The 25,400-nt window shown below is 34.2% G+C and overlaps 1 non-coding gene across 1 annotated transcript; it reads right to left on the bottom strand.

Moving 5' to 3' along the window:
- Positions 1–7,941: 7,941 nt before the first annotated feature.
- Positions 7,942–8,017, bottom strand: TRNAG-ACC (transfer RNA glycine (anticodon ACC)). The gene has a single exon. It is a non-coding gene; the product is annotated as a tRNA-Gly (tRNA).
- Between the last annotated feature and the right edge of the window lie 17,383 nt (positions 8,018–25,400).

The following is a 25,400-nucleotide window of genomic DNA, read 5'->3' as shown; positions in this document are numbered from 1 at the left end:
AGCCTTGGCCACTGAATTAATAAGCAATCAGGCACCACCAGATGAAAAGAGCTGTTGATTGGTGCTTTGCTTTTTTTATTTCTCTTAGAAGCAATTGGTTCCTTTGAGTGAATTGTGAGCTGGAAGTAATCTGCAAAGTAAAATAATATAAACGCTTGAGTTGTCCTGTTGGCATAGCACTGCCATTATGAAAGCAAAGGGTATAGATGAGTGGCAAAGCACTATTCTAAAATGTAGTGTCTGATTATAATTGATGTTTTAGCTTCTGCGGAGCATGTCACAATACAACAGACAAAAGATGAAATTCTAGTGCTTTTAAGCTTTCCTGGGCAAGGTGCCCTTTCTTGAGAAGGTCAGTAAAATGCTGTAATTCCTGTTAACAGTAACACACCATTTCACCATTAACAACAGTACGTACTTAACTTTACATTTGAGGGAATTTTTAAAAATTCATAAAATGAAGATACATAAAGTAGAAAAACATTATTTTAATTAAAACATTGATTAAAAAAATGTTCATGTCTGTAAATTTTCCCTCTTCCTCCCTTTTTAGCCTCATTTTCTTTCTGCCCCCAATGGTGACAACTCATAATCCCTGAATTAAACATTTTGATTTTATTAATTATTTGCAGCACTTAATTTCATAATGTTTCATTGTTCATAATGCCATTTTATCTAGTTCAGATACTGAAGAAGGCTGGTGGGAGGAATATATGAAGGAATATATAAACTGACTTTAAAACTAAAAAAATTAGTTGTTTGCTGAATATACCAGTGAAGTTTCTAAATGGTGAGATTGAAAAAAAAAAATTTCTTGCAAGATGTTTACTATGGAGATCTTAATTTTAAACTAGCGGTCGGGAACCTATGGCTCATGAGCCAGATGTGGCTCTTTCGATAGCTGCATCTGGCTTGCAGACAAATCTTTAATAAAAAAAAATAATAATAACATTAAAAATATAAAACATTTCCATGTATTACAATACATTTATTTCCTTCAGCTCATGTTCATGGTTGCGGGTGGCTGGAACCAATCACAGCTGTCCTCCAGGACAACACCAAAGTTTTGTTTTTTTGTTTTTTGTTTTTGTTTTTTTAACACCAAAGATTTATTGAATAATGCATAACATACAAGGATTGTTGTGAGGTCAGGAAGTAAACTTCCCTCCTTTTAATCAAGTAGTCATCTAGCTAATTGCAGAAACCTTTTGACGAAGAAGATGGATAAAAGAAAAAAAGATGAGGAGTATCACACTTTTCAGCAGGAATGGGCAGAGAAATTTGCCTTTGTGGAGAGAGCAGGTTTGGCAGTGTGTCTAATATGCAATGATAAAATTGCATCAATGAAACGGTCAAATATAAAGTGGCACTTCGACACACACTGTACTATATTTGCATCGAAATATCCAGCAGGGGACAGCAGGAAGAAAGCATGTCAAGAGCTACTGTGCAGAGTGCAAGCTTGTCAGCAGTAATTCTATGTTTGGACCCACCAAGGTGACTGAATTCAGTTAGCTTTGCTGGTACTTTAGCAATTGTGAGAAACAGAAAGCCATTGACAAATGGGGAGTATGCCAAAACATTCATGCTTGATGTTGCCAATGAACATTTTGACAACTTTTTGGAAAAAGACAAAATAATCAAATGAATAAAAGATATGCCTCTGTTGGCAAGAACTGTTCACATTGTACCATCATGATGGCAAATCAAATTGAGGCAACACAAGTGAAGGACATAAATGCAGCATCATTCTTTTCTCTCGCTTTGGATGAGTCAACAGACGTAAGCCATTTATTCCAGTTCAGCATGATTGCAAGGTATGCTTTTGGTGACACACTACGTGAGGAAAGTCTTGCTGTTTTGCCTATGAAAGAGATAACAAGAGGGGAGGATTTATTCAAATCTTTCACTGAGTTCACTAAAAAAATAATCTATTGATGGATAAACTTATTTTGCTGTGTACTGATGGTGCTCCGTGCATGGTGGGGAAAAACAGGATTTGTAGCGCTTCTTCATGAACATGAAAAGAGACCCATCCTAAGTTTTCACTGCATTCTACATCAGGGGATGTTTTGTGCTCAGATGTTTGGTGAGCAGCTTGGTGAGGTGATGTCGCTAGTCATTTGGGTGGTCAACTTTATTGTTGCCCGAGTTTTAAATGATCGCCAGTTTAAAACACTGCTGGATGAAGTTGGAAATAATTATCCTGGTCTGCTTCTGCACAGCAATGTGCATTGGTTGTCAAGAGGGAAGGTGCTCAGCCATTTCATGGCTTTTCTGAGCAAAATCCAGACCTTTCTTGAAATGAAAAATGTTGGGCATCCTGAGTTAGCTAACACTGAGTGGCTCCTGAAGTTCTACTATCTCATGGACATGAGTGAACATCTGAACCAGCTCAATGTGAAAATGCAAGGCATTGGAAATACAGTCTTGTCCCTTCAACAAGCAGTGTTTGCATTTGAAAACAAGCTTGAACTCTTCATTGCTGACATTGAAACAGGTCATTTACTACACTTTGAAAAACTGGGAGAGGTTAAAGATGCATGCACAGAAAGTGACCCTGCTCAACATCTTGATCTCCAGCAGCTAGCGGGCTTCACATCTAATCTCCTGCAGTCATTCAAAGCGTGCTTTGGAGAATTTCATGAATGCACTCATCTTTTTAAGTTCATCACCCATCCACATGAGTGTGCAGTGGGCAGAGCTGACCTGAGTTACATCCCCGAAGTCTCCATCAGAGATTTTGAGCTACAAGCTGCTGACCTAAAGACCTCAGACATGTGGGTGAATAAATTCAAGTCACTGAATGAAGATTTGGAAAGACTTACATGACAGCAAGCAGAGTTGGTGAGCAAACACAAGTGGGGAGAAATGAAAAACTTCAACCCGCGGACCAGCTGATTGTCAAAACTTGGAACGTGCTTCCCGTCACATACCACACACAGCAGTGTGTGAGTATTGCTGTACTGATAATGTTTGGCTCTATGTATGCATGTGAGCAGTCTTTCTCACATCTAAAGAATGTTAAGACCAACTGCGATCACGTTTAATGGATGGAAGTCTCAACGCCTGCATGAAGCTTAACCTCACCATGTATCAACCAGACTACAAAGCCATCAGCAAAACCATGCGGCACCAGAAGTCACATTAATGGTAAAAAGTACTTTATTCTTAATTGGTTAGCAACAGCATAAAAACGTTATTAAAAAGAATTCAGAGACTTATTGTAAAAATGTTGGTCTTACATAAAATGCACACATTTACTTGTATTTAGTGTTAAACATATTGTATGGCTCTCACGGAATTACATTTTAAAATATGTGGCATTCATGGCTCTCTCAGTGAAACAGGTTCCCGACCCCTGTTCTAAATCCTATTTCTTGGTCTTTTTTATACTTTAAAAGAATGCTAAATTAAGGGCTAAGTAGTGTAACCCTCACAATATTGATTAATAAGCAAGCAAAAACTCCAAGAACCTCCCCAATAAAGAGCTGTAGGAAAGCTTCACAAGTCTAAGGAAGAAAGCTGTGTAATATTGCATGATTGAATGGTAATGATTTGTTAAACCTGGAATAAATTAAAAGGAATAGTTTATCTAACAAGGAATGACTACAACAATTTATTAAATATTTTCTTTTAGTTTATAAAAAATTGTTATTTGCATCATTATTTAACTAATTTATTTAAAGGAAAATGTATAGTATCTTGTCAAATAACCACATTAAAATGCCAAAGGCTTTTCAGAACAGTCAGTAACATGTTATAATATCCATTAATAAAATATTTACTTACTTATATTATACTTACACCCCAAGAATTATATAAGTAACATTTCCCATTGTGGGACTAAGTTAGATGTAATCTATTTGGAGCAGTGCATGTGTCTACTACATGAACTAGTGATATACTATAAAGTCAAAGAATTAAAATGAACTTTGTGAAGGAATAATGGAAGTTTGCTGTGATATCTCCATTATACTGTTTTCTGGCTTTCTTATATATATAGAATTGCTTTGGTCAATTCAATATTTACCAGTCAATAGAACAATATTCATGCAAAGTCCATGTGTGTTATGTTGGAATACCTGGGTTCTTCTCTTTCTTAATCATATATTATATGACACTTAACAAGTCAAAATGAGCCCATCTTCAGGCCAATAAACTTTCCATGCTTATGACATAAAAAGGCATCATATTTTGCTGTACCAGATTCAACTTTGAAACATAAAAAGGATTATTGTAAATGTAAATTGTCATTCTTTGTGGGACCTAACTCCCATAATTTTTCACTGTTACAGGCTCAGTGTGAATGATGTAATTTCAATTCACATTAGTTCAAATGAAAAAGATATGGCCTTGTATTTCAAATTTATTTTCATATTTAAGTACTGTTCATATCGTAGTGCATATTGTGACTCTGCATAAGGTATAATCAGTATATTTTACTAATATTTTAAGGTATGGAATAAAGATACTAAGTGTAAGTTTTATAATATATTGGTTATTTTAAAAAGCACTATATGTTAAAATTAAAAAGTTTAACAGGAGTGGCATAAATTAGAAAATTAAAGTTTCTCATTATTTCTGTATTTAGAGATAACAAGATAACTACTATTTAGCATCTTTGTTAGTTTGCTTGAGATGCCATAACAGTGTCACTAACTGGGTAGATTAAACAACAGAAATCCATTTTCACATTTGTCAGGGCTTGATATTTGAGATCAGATGTTAATATAGTTCCCTTGCAGGGCTTGGAGGAAAAAATCTGTTCGTGTCTCTCTCCTAACTTCTAATGGATTGCTGGCAATCTTTGGTGTTCTATGGTTTCTATTGCATCATTCTGTTTTCTGACTTTATTGTCACAAGACATTCTACCTGTTTGTCTATTCATACAAATATCCTTTTAATGAAAACAAGCACCATAATGGATTAGGGGTTCACACTACTTCACTGTTACTTTACCTTAATCAATTACATCTGCAATCATTCTTTTTCCACATAAGGTTACAATCTGAGGTTCTCGTGGTTAGGGCTTTAGCATATGAATATTGGGGGAGGACACATTTCAATGCATAACAGCATCTCATTTTGTATTCTCTGTTCTAATGTAGTAATAATAATTGTCATAATTTACTAAGCCTCGACTCTGTACCAGTGACTATGTAAACCAATTTATTATATCATTTATATGAGAATAGATTAAAGTAATCATACCAGCACAATGCTACAAGTGAGAAAAACTTAGGCATAGAGAAAATAAGTGAATTTTCCAATGTCACAGAGCCAAATAGAAATCTAGGCTATCAGATCCCTGGCTGTTTATAGAGTATTCATGTTGTACATTCTGTTTTATAATCTAAATTTTAAAAGTTTCTTTAATGTTATGTAGGCCACTTGTTACATAAACATTCTGAATTTAACCTATGATAGAAGACTGAAGTTGGTTCACATTAAGAAATCACTCTATCAGAGCTATCTGACAAAACCACTAAAGAGTTCATTTTTTTCATGACCTAATATTGTGTGCTTAGATTTTTAGATACTAGATCCACAACTTATTACTTTAGACAGTTTGAGAAAAAAAATAAATTCTTCAGTAAAAATGATACAAGAGCTTATTACTTGTCTTGCTGGTAACAGCCAATCTAACAGGTGTGCAGTTGTATTTCATTGTAGTTTTGATTTGCATTTCTCTAATAACTAGTGAGGATGAGCATTTTTTTTTTTCATATATCTGTTGGCCATTTGTATATCTTCTTGGGAGAAATGTCTGTTTAGGTCCTCTCTCTATTTTTTTTTAATTGGATTGTTTGCTTGTTTGTTGCTGAGCTTTGTGAGTTCTTTATATATTTTGGATATTTACTCCTTATTGGAGCTGTTCTTTGCAGATATCATCTCCCAATAGTTCTCTGCCTATTTGTTTTGCTGTCATTTTCTTTTGTTGTGCGGAAGCTTTTTACTTTGATATAGTCACATTCATTTATTTTTGCCTCTACTTCTCTTGCCTTTGGGGTCAAATTCATAAATTGTTCTCTCTACGGCAAGGTCCATGAACTTAGTACCTATGTTTTTTTCAATGTAATTTATTGTTTTATATCTTATATTTAGAACTTTGATCCATTTTGAATTAATTTTTGTGCACAGGGAAAAACTGTAGTCAAGTTTCATTCTTTTGTATGTGGCTTTCCAATTTTCCCAGAACCATTTATTGAAGAGGCTATCTTTTCTCCATTGTGTGTTTTTGGCTCCTTTGTCAAATATGATTTGTTCATATATACGTGGTTTTATTTCTGGGCCCACTATTCCATTCCATTGGTCTGTATGTCTGTTTTACTGCCAATACCATGCCATTTTGATTATTGTGGCTCTACAGTATATCATTTGAAGCAAAGTTGTGTGATACTTCTGGCTTTATTCTTTTCTTTTAGAATTGCTTTGGCTCTTCAGGGTCTTTTATGGTCCATACAAACCTGGTAATTTTTTGTTCTATTTCTTTAAAATATGTTATTGGAATTTTGATAGGGATTGTACTAAATTTGTATATCGCTTTAGGTACTATGGCCTATTTAATTATGCTGATTCTTCTATTCCATGAACATAAAATATTTTTCCACTTCAGTGTATCTTTTTCAGTTTCTTTCAATAATGTTTTGTAGTTTTCAGTGTATAGCTCCTTCACATTCTTTGGGTTTTTTTCTGGGCATTTTATTATATTTTTGTTGCAATTGTAAAAGGAATTTTTTTTTTTAGTTCATTTTCCAAAGTTTCATTTTTGGCATATAGAAAAGCAATAGACTTTTTTATATTGATTTTGTATCTTGCAACTTTAGTGTATTTGTTTATTGTTTCTAATAAGTTTGGGGTGGAGTCTTTGGGGTTTTTTTATATACAGGATTAGGTCATCTGCAAAAAGTGATAACTTTACTTCTTCTTTCCTGATATGTATGGAAACTTTTTATTTCTTTCTCTTGCCTGATTGCTCTGGCTAAAATTTTTAGAACTATGTTGAATAAGAGTGGAAATAGTGGGAAGCCTTGTCTTGTTTTTAATTTTAGAGGGAAAGCTATCAGTTTTTCACCATTTAGTATGATATTACCTGATGGTTTGTCATATATAGCCTTCATTATGTTGAGGTGCTTTACTTATTCTGATTTTATTGAGTGTTTTAAATATAATGGGCTGTTGTATCTTCTCAAATACCTTTTCTGTATCTATTGGTTTGATTATATGACTTTTGTTCTTTGTTTTGTTGATGTGATATATTACATTAATTGATTTCTGTATGTTGAACCATCTTTGTACTCCTGGAATGAATCCCATTTGATTGTGATGTATTATTTTAATGTGTTGTTGTATTCAATTTGCTAGTATTTTCTTTAGGATTTTTGCTTCTGTATTCACTAGAGATATTGGTCTTTAGTTTTTAGATACATGTATTAATTCTCTATAGATAAATATATGTTATAATAGTTGTAATTTAATTGTTAGAAAACAAATACAAACCATAGGTTATTTCAGAAATGTACTAATCTTTATAAAAATTCCTATTTCTAAATGTAAACACAAAGCAAGATGTGTATATAATTAAGTAAAGAAGAGAAATACCAATAAAGTTTTTTTTTTTTTTTCATCTTTTCTGAAGCTGGAAACAGGGAGAGACAGTCAGACAGACTCCCACATGCGCCCGACCGGGATCCACCCAGCACGCCCACCAGGGGGCGATGCTCTGCCCATCCTGGGCGTCGTCATGTTGCGACCCTCCTGGGTGTCGCCATATTGCGACCAGAGCCACTCTAGCGCCTGGGGCAGAGGCCACAGAGCCATCCCCAGCGCCCGGGCCATCTTTTGCTCCAATGGAGCCTTGGCTGCGGGAGGGGAAGAGAGAGACAGAGAGGAAGGCGCGGCGGAGGGGTGGAGAAGCAAATGGGTGCTTCTCCTATGTGCCCTGGCCGGGAATCGAACCCGGGTCCTCCGCATGGTAGGCCGACGCTCTACCGCTGAGCCAACCGGCCAGGGCCCCCAATAAAGTTTTGATTTAAGGCAAAGCTATGAAGTATAACAGTATAATAGTTCTAGAAAGTAAAAAGACCTCCACACCTATACTAAGTTTCCTCATTTCCAATTTCAGATCTTAAAGAAGGATGTGTTAGAATATGCTATTTATTGGCAATAAATATTTTTTGTTTCCTAATATGAAAGTATAACTTAAGTGTGTTGTCTTAACATTTTTTTTCATACAGTATGATTTACTTTTCAAATATCTGTAGAGGTTACAAGTTCAAATATTCATAAATTGTGAATATATGTATTGGGCAAGATACTTTTTTAATCCTCTATTTTGTCATTTTTAAGAGAGATATGTACATAAAGTATTTCTATAGCATAATCAAAACAACAGGGTAAATGTGATGATGTAATGCAACTTACCTTCAGCCTTGGTTATTAGTGTTACACCAAGTTCTGGTAGAGATTGTAGAAAATTGGTAAATCCATGGGTTTGCGTAAATTAAGCAGATACTACCCAGCTCCTGTTGTTGCTTAGAGTCTGATGCTAGAACTAGTGTTGGTAGATTGTTTGATATTTCAAAATAATTATAAAACCCCTATTTTATATGAATCCTTCCAATTTTTAAATGTTGACTTAAAGCTATTATGTGCCAAACAAAATAAATCTATATGTTAAATCTGTTCTTTAGATCACTAGAATGTTATATCTGAAATATTGGCATTGTTTTCAAATAATCTGTCAGCTGCTTTTCAGAATAGAGAAGAAAATTTTGAAATGGCATCAATAAAACGCTAGTTGTGATTCAACTGTCAAAACTAGCCATTTATTTGTTTAACCTTAGATATTGGTCAAAGGGTATAAACTTACAGTTAAGAGATGGATAAATTCTAGTGATCTAATATACAGCATTGTGATAATTGTTAACAATACTGCATTATATATTTTAAAGTTGCTAAGAAACTAAATCTTAAAGACTGTCACCACAAAAAAAGAAATGACAGTTTGGGGTATAACAGAAGTCCTAGCTAATGCTAGAGTAGTAATCATGGTGGTAATCGTATCCCATTATATAAATGTTTCAAATCTACACATTGTATACTTTAAAGTTACACAACATTATATGTCAATTATACCCTAATTAAAAAAAATAGATACACTACTATAATACCTGAGTTGTCTTCATCCTTTCTATTCTACACAAAGCTGTAATAGTTACCCATCTAAGCATAAGGCAGGTTATATCAGTCTTCCACCCCAAACCACAGTTTTTATTTATGGTTAAAACCAAAACCTTCTAAGTTACCATATGACTTATGACTTGACCCTGTTAACTTTTCAAGCATGATCAGGCCTTCTATGACTCTTACCTCCCTTCTCTGGCTTTCACTTCTAATTAACTGAGCTCCTTGATGTTTCCCGAACACTCCAGAATAGCTCTTCTATGAGGTCATTTCCTATCTTCTCTACCTAGATCCCTCCTTGCACTTATGTCTACATGGTTAGTTCTCCCATTTTTCTCATATTCCCATTCAAAAGTCACTATCTAAAGAAGACCTTTCCTAAGACTTTGATCTACTCCCTAACCCTGGCTCCTCCAGCATATGTATTTATTATAATTATTTTTTTCCTCCCCATCTACCATATATACCTGTACTTTAGATTTGTGCTGCTTATTTCCTCTTTGGTCTACTTTAACAGCATTTAGTTATCATTTTGAAAGAACTTCCATATTTTATTTAAGTGGGACATTTTTAAAAATAATACCCTTAATAAAGCTGAGAGTATAAGATTATGCTCTAAATTTTCAAAGACCATTTCAGGGCACAGTATGGATCAATTGAATGTTTTCTGATGACTTATTTTTTTAAAGCAAGGAATTAGTAACCCAAGGATAACTAATAATTAAGAATAGTTTGTCTCTTCCAAATATTTAGTTACCAGCAAATCTTGCTATTGATTAATATATGTGATGAGTTACCCAAGTATTTAATTTAAAATAATTTAATTTAGTGACGTCAGAGAAATGGCTCTGTGAGGAGTGCGACCGACAAATCTCCCCAAAATTTCAATAAGTTCATCAACCAGAGACAGAAAAATCTATCCTTGGAGCATCCGGGAGTTCCACACATTGAAGGAGAAGGTAGAATTGAGCAAAAAATTGACTAAATATATAATCAACCCTGAAGGAAATAAGTCGGACAAAGGAATACGCTGCGTCCTCACTAACGTGAGCAAAGGCTGGTTTCACTTGGAACTAAGAGTTGGAAGGGGGGGGGCTAAGGGTGTGGAGGAAGCTAGGCTGCAGCACATACGTCCGTTCAAGCTGAGGAAAGAGTGTGCCTGTGGTGAATCAGCCCACTCAAGCAATCCCCCGCGCCATGAGCAGCAGCTGCCAGAGACACACGGGGAGTGCGCCAAAGCAAACATCCCTGTACCCGAGCTTTCCTAGGTGGGCAGGGCGCCTCATCCAGCTATTCAAGCTAACAATCAAGTGTCAGGGGAGGGGAGCACGGGCAGCTTGCTGGACTTCCTGGAGCATATCAGTGGATCCAATTGCTAAAATTAGCTTAACCCACCTCCCAATTGACCTATGCGACTCTAATTGACAAGATCTCTCTCAGTTCAGTAATCTAAGACAAGAGGCATGATATTTTTTAGTGCCTCTCACTAAAGGGGTGGAGGCAACTTCTGATTGGCAAAGCTTTCATACTCAGGGATATACACTAAAAAGAGGGGCTTGGCAGATGTTAAGACCTCCTGTACTGAAGGCAGCAACTAGGGCATCTTCTTCCCAGCCAAAACAGGCTACACAGTGCAGAAAGCCTGAGGAGAGTGGTCCCACAGAGTGCTAGGTATGCTGAACAGGCCTGGAGGCTCATAAAGTCACGTTGATAGCAATTGGCTCCCAGCCCCGCCTGATTACGTTGGTGACTCTGACTGCCAGAATCTTACCCAGAGCCCTGCATTAAGCGGGGATAGAGTGGGGACTTGCCAGCTCTTTGAGCTTCTTAGTCCCCAGGCAGAGGCAGCAGCAGCCTCATAGCTGGATCATCAGGCTTCTAATTCAGGAAGGAAAGACTAGGAGAGAGGCTCCAGGAGAACGGACTCTCTTATTGTCAGAGCCTGCAAATGCTAACAAGCCCTGACTACCAATGAGACTGAAGCCTAATATATGACATCACCATAGAGTCTCATCAACTGCAAATCTCTACCTAAGCATGCCACAGGGGCAGAGCCTGGGGTACAGAGTCACTGACCAGGAAGAGGGAGAGGAAATAAAAAGAAAGAACAAGTTAACCTCTCAAAATCAAGAAAAATCCACAGACTTTATAACTTTTTCCAATATTTTGTTTCTTTCATCTTCTTGCCTTTATTATTATTATTTCTATTTCCTCCACCTTCATCCTTTTATTCTCTGCCTGTCTTATTCTTTCCTCTTCTTGAACTACACTACCCATAAGTGTTACATTTTATTTCTTTTTTTCTTCCTTACTCTCCATGAGGGTTACACTCCAAAACCCTTAACTCTCTCTCTCTTTTTTTTTGTTATTTTCCTTTTTTCTTCTTTTCCTTTTCCCCTTTTTCTATTTCTCCCTCTCTATTAGTTTCTTCTTTTCTCTTTTTACTTTTCCTCTCATCAATCCTCAATCATGGACGAATTATTTAATTTGGGACTCAAGTTTTTTGGGGGGGCATTTTGAGTGCTTTTTACTTCGCTTTTTAACTAATTAGCAATCCTCCCAACCCAGGATCTCCATTCTATTTAGTTTTTGCTCTACTTAATACAATAGTTATTTTTTTTCCTTTTTCCTGTTTTCCTCTTATCCCTCACATTATATCTCTTACTTAGTCCAGTGTTTTTCAACCAGTGTGCCGCAGCATACTAGTGTGCCGTGAGACATGGTCAGGTGTGAGTATAAATACATTTAGAAACTATATTATTAACTATATGTATAATATGTACTGTGTTAAAGTGTCATTTTGTGTCATTTTGGTAGGTGGTGTGCCCCAGAATTTTGTAAATGTAAAAAAATGTGCCACAGCTCAAAAAAGGTTGAAAATCACTGTTTTAGTCAACCATCTCTTACAAGCAAATAATTTTATACTTGACCCAAATGTTTTCCTTTATTTGTACTTTGTGGGTACCTACTTACTTTTTTGCCCCTTGAACACTTCCCCCCAACTCAGGTCCTCCATTATAGACAGTTTTTGTTCTATTTAGCATAATACAATTCAGAGTTCATCACAATATTTTTCTAAGGAGGAGGGGAGATGAGGGGAAGAGAAGAAAGAAAAGGGGGGGGGAAATAATAAATTATTATTGGGGTTTTTCCAAAATTTTTTTCTATTTTTTTTACTTTTTTTTTATTTTTTACTCTTTATTAATTCTCATTAGTGCTATCAACAAGAGCACCCTCAGATGCCATTAAGAAGAAGGAAAATGAATATCATGGATACAAAAGATAGAGAAGTAGCACAGACAGATGTAAAAAAAATCTATATAGAAAAAATTTAATATATTGGAAACCTTGGAGCTAAATGACAGAGAATTTAAAATAGAAATCCTAAAAATACTCAGAGATATACAAGAAAACACAGAAAGGCAATTTAGGGAGCTCAGAAAACAACTCAACAAACACAAAGAATATATTACCAAGGAAATTGAAACTATAAAAACAAATCAAACAGAGATGAAAAACTCAATTCATGAACTGAAAAATGAGGTAACAAGCTTAGCTAATAGAACAGGCCAGATAGAAGGTAGGATTAGTGACATAGAAGACAAGCAACTTGAGGCACAACAGAGAGAAGAGAGAGAGTCAAAATTTTAAAAAATGAGAAAGCCCTACAGGAATTGTCTGACTCCATCAAAAAGAATAACATAAGAATAATAGGTCCTGGGTATGATTGCCGGCCAGGGCACACAGGAGAAGCACCCATCTGCTTCTCCACCCCTTCCCCTCTCCTTCCTCTCTGTCTCTCTCTTCTCATCCCACAGCTGAGGGTCCATTAGAACAGAGATGGCCCGGGCACTGGGGATGGCTCCTTGGCCTCTGCCCCAGGAGCTAGAGTGGCTCTGGTCACGATAGAGCGACGCTCAGAGGGGCAGAGTGTTGCCCCCTGGTGGGCAGAGCGTCATCCCCTGGTGGGCATGCCGGGTGGATCCCGGTCAGGCGCATGCGGGAGTTTGTCTGTCTCTCTCCGTTTCCAGCTTCAGAAAAATACAAAAAAAAAAAAAAAGAATAATAGGTATATCAGAGGGAGAAGAGAAAGAAAATGGAATGGAGAATATATTTAAACAAATAATAGACGAGAACTTCCCAAGCCTGTGGAAAGAACTAAAGCCTCAAATTCAAGAAGCAAACAGAACACCAAGTTTTTGTAACCCCAACGAACCTACTCCAAGGCACATCATAATGAAAATGGCACAAACCAATGACAAAGAAAAAATTCTCAAGGCAGCCAGGGAAAAGAAGAATACAACATAAAAAGGAAGGCCTATTAGATTATCATAATATTTCTCAGCAGAAACTCTACCTCTACAAGCTAGAAGAGAGTGGACTCCAATATTTAAAGCTCTGAATGAGAGGAACTTTCAGCCAAGAATACTATACCTATCAAAGTGTTCCTTTAAATACGAAGGAGAAATAAAAACATTCACAAATACAGAAAAGATGAGGGAATTTATCATAAGAAAACCTCCACTCCAGGAAATACTAAAGGGGGTTTTCCAACCAGATCCAAAGAACAAAACAAAACAAAACCACAAGTAAAAGCTCTACCAAGAACACAATAAAACCAAATTTAAACTGTGACAACAAAAGCAAAAAAAAAAGGGAAAAGACGGAGCTTAATAGTAGCATAGAATGATGAAGTAGAGAAACACTCATAAGATAGGGTACTATAATGAATATGGTAGGTACCCTTTTCATTACTTAATGGTAACCACCTTTGAAAAAACCACCACAGAAACACATGACTTAAAAAAGGTAGCAACAGAGAAAAGAAGTATGGAATACAACCCAACAAAAACAAATGACAGAAAAACAAAAGAGAAGAACCAAACAAGATACAAAACTAACAGAAAGCAATTTATAAAATGGCAATAGGGAACCCACAAGTGTCAATAATTACACTAAATGTAAATGGATTAAACTCATCAATAAAAAGACACAGAGTAGCAATGGATTAAAAAAGAAAATCAACTGTATGCTGCCTATAAGAAACTCATCTAAGCAACAAGGATAAAAAAAAAATCAAAGTGAAAGGCTGGAAAACAATACTCCAAGCAAATAACATCCAAAAAAAAAGCAGGTGTAGCAATACTCATATCTAATATTGCTGAATACAAGACAGAAAAAGTACTCAGAGACAAAAATGGTCATTTCATAATGATTAAGGAGACACTGAATCAAAAAGACATAACAACCCTTAATATATAAATATATGCATCAAACCAAGGAGCACCAAAACATATAAAACAGCTACTTATTGACCTAAAAACAAAAACTGACAAAAATACAATCATACTTGGAGACCTCAACACACCACTGACAGCTCTAGATTGGTCATCCAAACAAAGAATCCATAAAGATATATTGGCCTTAAATGAAACACTAGATATGAGAACCTGGATATGATAGACATCTACAGGACACTTCATCCTCAAGCATCAGAGTATACATTTTTCTCTAGTGTACATGGAACATTCTTAAGAATTGACCATATATTGGGCCACAAAAATAACATCAGCAAATTCAGAAAAATTGAAATTCTACCAAGCATATTTTCTGATCATAAAGCCTTGAAACTAGAATTCAACTGCAAAAAAAAAAAAAAAAAAACCCACAAAAATGTGGAAACTAAACAACATTCTTTTTAAAAATGAATGGATCAAAGAAGAAATAAGCGCAGAGATCAAAAGATATATACAGACAAATGAAAATGACAATACGACATATCAGAATCTCTCGGATGCAGCAAAAGCAGTAATAAGAGGAAAGTTCATATCACTTCAGGCCTACATGAACAAACAAGAGAGAGCCGAAGTAAACCACTTAACTTCACACCTTAAGGAACTAGAAAAAGAAGAACAAAGACAACCCAAAACCAGCCGAAGAAAGGAGATAATAAAAATCAGAGCAGAAATAAATGAAATAGAGAACAGAAAAACTATAGAAAAAATTAATAGAACAAGGAGCTGGTTCTTTGAAAAGATCAACAAAATTGACAAACCCTTGGCAAGACTCACCAAGGAAAAAAGGGAAAGGACTCATATAAACAAAATCCAAAAATAAAGAGAAGAAATCACCACAAACATCATAGATATACAAAGAATTATTGTTGAATACTACAAAAAACTATATGCCACCAAATTCAACAATCTAGAAGAAATGGATAAATTCTTAGAACAATACAACCTTCCTAGACTGAGTCATGAAGAAGCAGAAAGCCTAAACAGACCAATTAGCTAGGAGGAAATAGAAAAAAATGATTAAAAACCTCCCCCAAAATAAAAGTCCAGGCCCATACGGTTATCCTAGTGAATTGTATCAAACATTAAAGAAGACTTGGTTCCTATTCTACTCAAAGTCTTTCAAAAAATTGAAGAACAAGCAATACTTCCAAACACATTTTATAAGGCCAACATAACCCTTATACCGAAACCTGGCAAGGATGGCACAAAAAAAGAAAACTACAGACCAATATCTCTAATGAATACAGATGCTAAAATACTAAACAAAATACTGGCAAATCGAATACAACAACATATTAAAAAAATAATACATCATGATCAAAGTGGGATTCATCCCAGAATATCAAGAATGGTTCAACATACATAAAACAGTTAATGTAATACACCATATCAACAAAACAAAGAACAAAATCCACGTGATCTTATCAATAGATGCAGAAAAGGCATTCGATAAAATACAACACAACTTTATGTTTAAGACACTCAACAAAATGGGATTAGAAGGAAAATATCTCAACATGATAAAGGCCATATATGATAAACCATCAGCCAACATCATATTAAATGTCATAAAACTGAGGACTTTCCACCTTAAATCAGGAACAAGACAGTGTTGTCCACTCTCTCCACTCTTATTTAACGTGGTGCTAGGAGTTCTAGTCAGAGCAATCAGACAAGAGAAAGAAATAAAAGGCATCCATATCGGAAAAGAAGAAGTAAAGGTATCACTTTTTGCAGATGATATGATCCTATACATCAAAAACCCCAAAGACTCCACATAAAGATTACTAGAAACAATAAACCAATACAGTAAGGTTGCAGGATACAAAATTAACATACAAAAGTCTATAGCCTTTCTATATGCCAACAATGAAATATTAGAAAATGAACTCAAAAAATAATCCCCTTCACGATTGCAACAACAACAACAAAAAATACCTAGGAATAAACATAACAAAGAATGTAAAGGACCTATATAATGAAAACTACAAAGCATTGTTAAAGGAAATCAAAAAAGATACAATGAGATGGAAAAATATTCCTTGTTCTTGGATAGGACAAATAAATATACTCAAAATGGTCATATTACCCAAAGTAATTTATAAATTTAATGCAATTCCCATCAAATTTCCGATGACATTTTTTTAAAGAAATAGAACAAAAAAAATCATCAGATTTATATGGAAGTATAAAAAACCCCGAATAGCCAAAGCAATCCTAAAGAAAAAAAATGAAGCTGGGGGCATTACAATACCTGACTTCAAACTATATTATAGGGCCATGACAATCAAAACAACATGGTATTGGCAGAAAAATAGGCACTTAGACCAATGGAACAGAATAGAAAGTCCAGATATAAAACCACATATATATGGTCAAATAATTTTTGATACAGAGGCCAACAACACACAATGGAGAAAAGAAAGCCTCTTCAACAAATGGTGCTGGGAAAATTGGAAAGCCACATGCAAAAGAATGAAACTCGACTACAGCTTGTCCCCTTGTACTAAAATTAATTCAAAATGAATCAAAGACCTAAATATAAGACCTGAAACAATAAAGTACATAGAAGAAGACATAGGTACTAAACTCATGGACCTTGGTTTTAAAGAGCATTTTATGAATTTGACTCCAAAGGCAAGAGAAGTGAAAGCAAATAAAAATGAATGGGACTATATCAGACTAAAAAGTTTTTGCTCAGCAAGAGAAACTGACAACAAAATAAATAGACAGCCAACTAAATGGGAAATAATATTTTCAAACAACAGCTCAGATAAGGGCCTAATATCCAAAATATACAAAGAACTCATAAAACTCAACAAGAAACAAATAATCCAATAAAAAAAATGGGAAGAGGACATGAACAGACACTTCTCCCAGGAAGAACTACAAATGGCCAACAGATATATGAAAAGATGCTCATCTTCATTAGTTATTAGAGAAATGCAAATCAAAACTACAATGAGATACTACCGCACACCTGTTAGATTAGCTATTATTAACAAGACAGGTAATAGCAAATGTTGGAGAGGCTGTGGAGAAAAAGGAACCCTCATTCACTGTTGGTGGGAATGTAAAGTAGTACAACCATTATGGAAGAAAGTATGATGGTTCCTCAAAAAACTGAAAATAGAACTATGACCCAGCAATCCCTCTACTGGGTATATACCCCCAAAACTCAGAAACATTGATATGTAAAGACACATGCAGCCCCATGTTCATTGCAGCATTGTTCACAGTGGCCAAGACATGGAAACAACCAAAAGCCCTTCAATAGATGACTGGATAAAGAAGATGTGGCACATATACACTATGGAATACTACTCAACCATAAGAAATGATGACATCGGATCATTTACAAGAAAATGGTGGGATCTTGATAACATTATATGGAGTGAAATAAGTAAATCAGAAAAAACCAATAACTACATGATTCCATACATTGGTGGGACATAAAAACGAGACTAAGAGACATGGACAAGAGTGTGGTGGTTACCGGGGGTGAGGAGGAGGGGTGACACGGGAGGGAAGGAGGGAGAGGTGCACAAAGAAAACTAGATAGAGGGTGATGGAGGACAATCTGACGTGGGTTGATGGGTATGCAACATAATTGAATGACAAGGTAACCTGGACATTTTTTCTTTGAATATATGTACCCTGATTTATTGATGTCATTCCATTAACATTAATAAAAATTTATTTATAAAAAAATAATAATTTAATTTAATTTTAAAAAGGCAAGTTGATGTTAGAGTTTTCTGTCTCAAGTAATATTTTTGTATTGCAGCCTTAAATGTGTTTTTTAGAGTATGTTTGAATATTACTTACTGAACAGCCAGTATGAGACTGACTGACATAAGTCAAATTATGTCATATCTCTCTTTAAAAATTCTTTAATAACAATTTATATCACTCTGAATAAAACTAAAAGTTTTTGGAATGGCTTGCTCAATCACCTTCTTTAAACTTTTTTCAAATGTCACCTTTTGGTTTACATTTCTGATGATACTAATTAAAGATGCAGTAAACTCTAGCTTTCTATTCTCTTCTTTGATTTTGTTGTATATTTGCTTATTTTTTATGTATTTTCTCACTATAAATATAAGCTATCCCAATGCAGATATTTTCTTCCAAAGTTTTCAATAATGCATCTTCAACGTCTATGATATTGCCAAATCAATAAATTAATTCAAGTATAAGTTCCTATAATCTATATACAAGATACATGTACCTACACAGTCACTACAACTAAGTTTATAGACTAAATAAAAGTATAAAACAAATTTTAGTTGTACTTTTTTTTCTTTTTTTAGGTGAGAGAAGGGGAGATAGTGCAGCAGATTCCTACATGTGCCCCAATTGGGATCCACCAGTCAACCCCATTTGGGCCAATGCTCAGTACTGAGCTATTTTTAGCAACTGCAGCTGATGCATTTCAACAGAGCTACCTTCAATGCCTGGGGCCACGTTGCTAAAATCAATCAAACCAAGGCCTATGGAGGGGAAAGAGAGAGAAGGTGGAGAGGGAGGTTGGGAGAAACAGTTGGTCGCTTCTGTGTCCTGACTGGCAACTGAACCCAGGACATCCATATGCTAGGTCAATGCTGTATCCACCAAGGCCAGGACATTTTTTATTCTTAATGTACAATAATTGTTTGTTTTTTTTTCTAACTTTTGTCTATAATGATGTACAAATAAAATTACTTTGAAATTTTGAAATAAACTTCAACTAATTCTTAGGAAATATTCTTAAAATATTTATAAAAGTGATTGAACCAAATACATTTTAAAAAGCTTTCACATTTAATAAATGTGTAAGTTTCTCAATCACTAGGTAGACTTCTCAGTATCAACAAGAGTAGTTGTCATTGACATAAACACAAAATTCAGATACAAACAATATTTTCTGACTTGTCTAGAAATTTCATGTTGTAATGTTGCAACCAAAGCTTATGCCCAAATTCAATTGTGTATTATATCATTAAGAATAAGTGAGGTAGAGTGATAGTTTCAAACAAATAAAATTTCCATATACTAAGCTTGTTAATATTTATTTTCACTTCATATCTAGTGTGAGTCTGGAATGGCAAAGAGCCTCTTCATTTTAGTCCCCCAGGGTTGTGGAGCAAGAGAGAATCCATTTTAATATACAATTTTAAAACTAAACACAGGGGAAGAAAGTAGCAAAATACATTTAATGTTTAAAGTTTCTGTGCAAACCATGGCAAATACCCAACTTTGAAGTGGGTAAAGAAATGCAAGAGTGCCCCATATTTTGATGGAAACAGGCAAGAAATGAAAGGACTGAAATATGTGAATGTGTATGAATGGCATTGACTATGCAAAGATAATTTAAATGTTATGTGAAAATTTTGCTATAGATAACTCCAATAACAATAGTTGTTATATTTAATCTAAAAACTTAGCATGTCAACATATTATGTATTTAATAATTTCAGGTAACCTCTGTAAAGCAACATTAACAACAATCATCTTCAAGTCAGACTGTGTTCTCTTGAGATATAGGTATATAACATTTATTTTTAAGTTTTCTTTAGGTGCAAGCTACATTTTTATATTTCTAAACCCATTTGAATATCTTAAACACACACACACAGTATATACATTTATAACATCATTATGGAGAAAGATCAAAAGTTATTACAAAGAAAATTATGAGAGTAAGGAAGGTGTTAATAACAAACATGTTTATGGAACCTGGCATAAGCCAAGTATTGCTATTATTAATCTACCATGGGTTTGGGGATGAGGGAAGGGATGGAGAGAGGGTGTAAACAGAGACAAATAAAAGATGATGGAAAATGATTTAACTTTGGGTGATGGGTATACAATATAATCAACAGTTCAAATGCTATAGAAATGTTCATCTGAAAGCAATTACTCTTACTGATCAATGTCACCCTGTTAAAGTTAATTTTCTATCTAAGTAGAAAAGTAAATGTAAAAAGAAATGTTGATATAATCTGGCATAAACCAAGCATTGAAGTTATTAATCTTATATAGTATACAATATGTCCATATGAAATAAAAGAGATGCTTATATCTGCTATCAAATAAAATAGGGTAAACTAGAATATTGTATAAAATTATTTTAAGTTAAAAATATATCTGTCAATAACAACCTGAAGTGGTGGAGAGTGATGCGGTACACAGAATAATATTTATAGGAAGAGATTTAAGACAGGCTAGTACACAAGTGGAGATTCTATCAATAGTTTCCTTTTAATGGATTTAAAACCCAAAGGAGAGCAAAGCAAAAGTAGCCAATTTTGGGGAGAAAAACATAATGCCTGAAGAGTAGTTTTCAGAAGGATTTGTTTTAGTTAAAAATAGATAGCGAATAGTACCAGAAATAAGACTTCAGCAGCAGTAGGTTAAGCTGAAAAATGGCTCCCCCAAAATATAAGGTCCTAATACCAGGAACCTAGAAATTTTACATTATAAATTTAAAAAGGTCTTGGCAGATGTAATTAAGTTAAAGATTTTGAGATAAGGAGATCATCCTAGATTATAAGGTTAGAAAGTAAATATACACACATATTTTTATGTAATTTAAGGAGTAAACAGAAGGAGATTCTACACACACACAAACACACACACAAAGGAAGATATATGAAATGGAATAAAGAGTAATTTCAATATGCTGGCCTTGTGAGTTTGGAATGATGTGTCCCTGAGACAAGGAATGTCAGCAGCCACCAGAAGCCATAAGCGACAAGGAGAAAATTCTCCCTATAATCCCCAGAGAAAATCCGGCTGACACCTGGAGATGAGCCTAGTGATATTAAGTTTTAGCATTTTTGCTCAGAATTATCAAAGAATGAATCTCTGTTGTTTTAAGCCCTCATTTTACTATAATTTGTAACAATAGACACAGGAGACTATTGCAAGCATCAATAAGATAGGTTTTAATATTGCATAGATTCTATTATTATTTTTTTTAATTTACAGAAACAGAGAGAGTCAGAGAGAAGGATAGATATGGACAGACAGACAGGAACAGAGAGAGATGAGAAGCATCAATCATCAGTTTTTTGTTGCGACACCTTAGTTGTTCATTAATTGCTCTCTCATATGTGCCATGACTGTGGGGCTACAGCAGACTAAGTAACCCCTTTCTCGAGCCAGTGATCTTGGGTCCAAGCTGGTGAGCTTTGCTCAAACCAGATGAACCAGTGCTCAAGCTGGTGACCTCGGGATCTTGAACCTGGGTCCTCCACATCCCAGTCCAATGCTCTATCCACTGTGCCACTGCCTGGTCAGGCTTGCGTAGATTCTTGATTAAAGAAGGTTATAAAAATGCTGAGAATTTTTCTATTTTGTCCCTCCCATTTCCAAAACAAGCTCTAAGCCTTGCAGTAACTGCTGAAGTATTTGATAGACAGGGATTATTTTTTGTAAATTCATAATGTTACTTATATCTGGAAAAAGTAATATAATTATTTATAGAAATTACCATTAATTAATTGTTTCCATTTTGAAAAAAGTTTCCCTGTTTTTCAAAATTAATTTATCTGAGCGCTAGCTTTCTTCATATCAATTAAAAACGAGTCCAACTTCTGTAAAGCCGGCAGCATAATTACAATACCCTGTTCTTGAAAACAACATAATTTATCAAAAAAATATTTTAGAAAACCTTTATCTATGTTAAAATGTCAGGAAATGATCAAAGCCTCATCTACAAACTTAGAACATTATCTGCCAAATAAACTACCGCTCAATTCCAATTAAAAGAGACGTCTGACAATTGAGTTGGCAAGGTTGCCATTTAATGAAATAGGTACCTAGAGGAGAGTAGGTTTTAAACATAATAAAAATATCAATTTTTATAGTAATTTCATGAGGATGATTAGTCTTCAAAATTAACATATAATGTGGTTAATTGAATATATAACTGAGTAATTTAGTCAAAATATAGCTTTAGGACATGTTGGTATGTGGTTATGATTTGCCCTAGCATAAGAAGAGACTATATACAGAAAAGAGAAGGTGGTCTCATGAGAAATCATGCATTATGTCAATATTTAATATTGACAATTAAATTTGGATAAAATTGACCTCACCCAAACAAAAGAAGAAAAAGAAAGAGGTGTACAGAATAAAATGCAGTAAACAGAAATGATATACAGCAGATATCATGCAAAATAAATAACAATTAGAAAAAGAAAATTTAGTACAGATTTACATTGAGACTCTTAAGTTACCAAAGCAATCAACAATAAAAAATCTAAGTGAGAAAGAAATAAAACATGGTGTAAGATGATGATGATTGAGTTTGGCAAGTTAAAAAATAAATTAAGGAGAATAACAGAATTGGATACCATAAAGTAAAAATGAAGCAGAAAAGGGAGAATGAACAGTATAGAAAGACAAATTACTTTCATGGAGAATAAACATAAGAAAATCATACATAATATGGAAGAATAGAGCAAAGAAAGCCAGCCTGTTTTATATAAGACACAATAAATAAATAGGACAAAGGAGATCTGAAATAGTGATCTCTACCTGTAAAGATGAAAATAGGCAGTGAAACAAAAAATATTCATACACTAAATATAAATATCAATGATGTAAAGGAAAACTTTTTAATCCTTAACAAGTATTTGCATTTCTTTTTGGCAAAAATAAAATAAATTTGACAATGGTGATTTGCATTTTTCATCACAAATCTTTATTCATCTTTGTGTTCATGGCCTTTGTTCATATGACTTTGTAGTTTTTTTTTCCCCCCATAAAAGGTGAAATTTACTTCATGCTCCTTGATGATGGACTTGACCATGATCTTTATTTTGACCACTGATATTCATGAAGAAAAGGAAGTGTACAAGTCTTATGTCTAGTCTGAGGAGATAGCATATTTCTTACTTCTTTTGAGTTTTTTCTATCCCCATGAGAATATCATCTATGCCCTAATGCCCATGCCTCTCATTGGCATCTTCCAATCCCTAATTCACTCACTGTTCCAGAGAAGATAATTAACATGGGAGTAGACACAGTCTCAAATGATAGCTTGGAGCCATATCCAGTTGATCCCAGTTAATATCAACTAGCCCCCCTGATAAACCTGCCATATTATATGATCTCATATCAATAATTGTCTTAAATCAATGAATTTTTAGGGGATGCCTTCCATGACCATTTTGTGACAATAGTAGACATACGCATTGGCCAATAAAATGTTATACTTACTTACTTAAATTCAACTTTAAAGACATATATACTTTGAGAAATTCTATGGAGGCACAGGGAGCATAGTTAAGAAAAAAAAAAGAGAAAACACAATTTTTGATGGCAATGAATAAATCAAGAAAGAAGCCGTTAACCTTTAAGAACAAAACATTATTAAGCAATCTGATTTTAGGATTTTCAGTAACATTGGATTACTTCAAACTTTATTTATTTATAAGACAATGGCTAGAGAAAAATTTTAAAGTAAATCAGATCATTTAATTCCTTTTTTACAAAATACTACAATGACTTGCATCACACTTAGATTAAAATGCAAATTGCTATTCCCTAAATAACCTGACCTATAGCTACCTTTCTAACCTCTTATATAACATACTTGATTACCTAATTTTCTCTGCCCATACTGCTCCCTATTCTACTCTTAGTAAAGTCAATAATTTTTAAAGCCCCAGAACATTTGCATTTGTTGGTTCCTTTGCTTAGATGTTCCCTTGCCTGATTTTAGATTGCTTGTTCTCAGATGCTTATCTTGACTATGCTTCTAAAATATAGTCTACATATTCTCTACATAGGATGCTGACTACATATTTGTGTACATCTTCTATATGTGTTTGTTTACTTGTTAATTACATTCTTAAAGCAATAAAAGGTCTGTTAAGTTTGAGGTTCTGGATACTTGTGTATACACTGCTGTATAATCAGCATCTGGAAATGTCTCTGAAAGGAAATACTCACTAGATTATAAATAAATATTTTATTACATTAATCAACAAATACACATCAAACAATATTTAAATAGTTTTAACACAAAAAAAGTCTCTAACCAACCTCTCTGTGGAAGCATATAACTTATATACTCTCCCAATAAAAATTAGTTTATGTCATAATCTAGACTATTGACAAGGAACACCAATAAAAACTATAAAAATAGAACTTAACAGTATTAAAGTATTGAGGATAACTTTGAATCTAGTAATAAATACAGAATTGTGTTAATTTAAGTGTGACCATTGTGATATGAAGTTGTTATAACTTATGAAAAATTTATTATTTAATGCAAAATTTATAAAGTTTATCTAAAAACATCATAGGTAAAATCTCAAACATTAAAGAAGTGTTTTGAGAAGGTTGGTAGGAGAAGGCATATAGAATTTATTACTTTAGTTTCTATAAAGAGAATTGGTACTCTTTGCTTGGTTCCCAAGTTGATAAATTAAGATAAGATTAAGTATTAATATAAACATGTAAAGAAATTCTATTAATGGAATAGAAAATATTCTATAATTCCCCGATTATCATAAGAAAACACAGGTGCAACAATAATATGGACTATAATGCAAATGCCAGAAAACAAAGGCAATTGCTAGAAAACAGTAAAAAAACAGAAAATCAAATAACATTACAGAAGTAAAAACAAAATTAGATGCCAAATCAATATATATAGATGGATGTAATAAAATCATACACAGGGTTATAAAATTAAATCAAACTCTAAGGGTTGTGAAATTCAACTGTGTATTGTTTCCAATCAGAGAAAACTATAATCAAGTGATTTAGAATACTGGAATGCAAAAGAATGAGAGGGATGTGGGGGAAATTCAAATAAAAAGAACACAGTAGCCACATATTAATGTCAGAATATAAATTAAATTGAAAAACTATATAAAGAATAGTAAAATACATAAAACAAAAATTGCCAGAAAT

This window comes from Saccopteryx bilineata, chromosome 5 (genome assembly GCF_036850765.1).
Source record: "Saccopteryx bilineata isolate mSacBil1 chromosome 5, mSacBil1_pri_phased_curated, whole genome shotgun sequence".
NCBI lineage: Eukaryota > Metazoa > Chordata > Mammalia > Chiroptera > Emballonuridae > Saccopteryx > Saccopteryx bilineata.
This window is presented reverse-complemented; position numbering and strand designations above follow the sequence as displayed.